The 2,280-nt window shown below is 40.7% G+C and overlaps 1 long non-coding RNA gene across 1 annotated transcript; it reads left to right on the top strand.

Annotated features, from left to right (window-relative positions):
- The first annotated feature begins 538 nt into the window (after positions 1-538).
- On the top strand, positions 539-1,055 carry LOC122221163. The gene is made up of 2 exons (XR_006203110.1): positions 539-591; positions 826-1,055. It is a non-coding gene; the product is annotated as an uncharacterized LOC122221163 (long non-coding RNA).
- Positions 1,056-2,280: the final 1,225 nt, after the last annotated feature.

The following is a 2,280-nucleotide window of genomic DNA, read 5'->3' as shown; positions in this document are numbered from 1 at the left end:
ATGCAGAAGGGTATGAGCAGCCCTCACTTGGGTATCGATCCTTTAACAGAGTGTGGTGTATCAAGGGGTAGAAGCACTTTCTCACTTTCTCCCCATTTTACTGTAGACCTCTATACAGCTTTAACACCTTGAGGTCTGGGATGTTGGCAGTGGTGTTGATGGTAGTGGCAGCAACACATGGCAGAGGGGGCAGCGTTCAGGAGCAGCAGCAATCAAGCATGCACACTACAGCAGTGCCCAGCAGATGCAATGCCCGTTTCCAATTAATGCAGTGGAGTGAAGGAGTCCTACAGAATCTACAGCGATGTCTGGCAAAGCCAGCAATGCCCAGGTCCAGTGGTATAAGAAGTAAAGAAATAGGAACAACGGAATAAAATGGTGGTAACTGACTGGACAGCTAAAATGGAAGCTGAAAGCTAAGACAATCCCAGAAACCCTCAGTAGACTGCCAATGCCTCATTGACCAGAATTTTGTTAAATCGCCACCCTTGCTAAAGAGAAGGTTGAGAAAGCAAGTTTCCAACTTTTCTGTCCTTAATCTAGACGCGAGCAAGGAAGAGAAATAACAGAATGAATCTTGACTCGTTAAAGGTAAGTTTAAAATCAGTATCAAATTAAATATAGACAAATGTTAGGGAGAAAGATCTAGAAGAATCCTGCACTCAGATTGTAGGTTTATGACACAGAAAAATAAAATGTCTTTCCTTAAATCAAAAAAAAAAAAAAAAAAAAAAACCAAACAGTGAATGGGTGTTCATCTACATGTTTTAAATTGAAATAGATTGTTTAACATATGCTTATGTCATTCTTTATGATTCCCCACAGTAACTGCCATTTTCCACTTGTCAACGCTGGATCTCATCACATCTGGTAGATGGAGTGAATTCTACCACATTTTTTCTTCCTTTGTTTTGAAAAGAGATTTATTCTGATAAAATTCATGCTCATTATAAATATTGAAATATACAAAGAATAAAGTAAAATACAACTGTTGGGGTGAACATCCTTCCAGACAGCTCTCTTTGTGCACCTATTAAAACATTATACAAATGGGATCATGCTGTTCCGTTGTCTCCCTTTTTGCACTCAGTTACATGTGTCATAGGCAAATTTCCATGTCATCAAATAAAGATTTACATTATCATTTATATATTATCTATATAAATGTGCCACAATTTCTTTAACCAGTGATTTAGCCCTATTCATGATTATTTAGGTGAACACCCATTTTTCACTATTGCAAACAAAACTGAAATGAAATCCTCATCTTTAGATCATTGTATGCGTTGGCAATTATTGTCTTGAGGAAAATTACAAGAAGTGGGATTGCTGGGTCAAAGGTGCACTTGTTTAAAACGTGCATTCTTTCCATCCTTGTGCACTCTGAAAAGGCTGGATCAATTTATGTCACCACCAGCCGAGCATGAAAGGGCTGAGCACCAGCTCCTCACTAGTCCAAGGTTTTGCCATTCTTCTGTTTCCTAGAGTAAAATTTCAGAAGAATTCTCTTCATTCATCTTTTATCTACTGTGGGCTTTTTTGTAGGTGCTTTTTTGCATAGGTTACCTGCTGTGTTTTTTCCTGCTTGCTTATCTCTAATTGAGGGCAGTTCTATTAGGGGCTACCACTTGCTTAAAAATGGTATGAGCAAAATCTTCTGGACTCTTTTCCCTGTTGGTTTGGTTATTACTTGGATCTTCTTATATGATTTGAGTTGAAAGGCTAGACTCTAATCATGATTTGCATTCACTGATTTATTCATTTGCCAGAATGATTTGGTGAAGGGATAGAGCCCTGATTTCCCTTATAAATCATCAGCACTCTTGCTCCCTAGGGGAGTTTGGATTTCTGAAGAGGCTGGCCACTTTGGTGAGAAGTTGGGTGAGGGAGGCCCCACGTTCATCAGATGAATCTGCTCCTCTTTTATAAGTAGAATGGATGATTAAGACAAACACAAAGCTGGATTGGAGTAAAATCCAGCTACAACAATATCCTCCTGGCTCACTGGGTCTTTCCTGAGAAAGACCACCTTCTAGATCGCTGGTGTCCAAGCACTGTCCCCAGGGGGCCCCCAGGAAGGGTTAGGCCTGTCCTTGACAAACCCTACAGCTCAGAATTAACACAATTCTACTTGACCCAGTCTCCGGGAAGAAGAGCTGACGTTTCTGACCTCAGGGTCTAGAACCACACCCCCAAAGACAAGATGCTACCCTTGATTGCCACCGCTCTGTCCTTTTGGGGCACAATACGCTATAAAGCCAAAGGGCTGCACTAGACGTA

This window comes from Panthera leo, chromosome B3 (genome assembly GCF_018350215.1).
Source record: "Panthera leo isolate Ple1 chromosome B3, P.leo_Ple1_pat1.1, whole genome shotgun sequence".
NCBI classification, from domain to species: Eukaryota; Metazoa; Chordata; class Mammalia; order Carnivora; family Felidae; genus Panthera; species Panthera leo.
The sequence above is the reverse complement of the archived record's forward strand: the minus strand, read 5'-3'. Positions and strand labels throughout refer to the sequence as shown.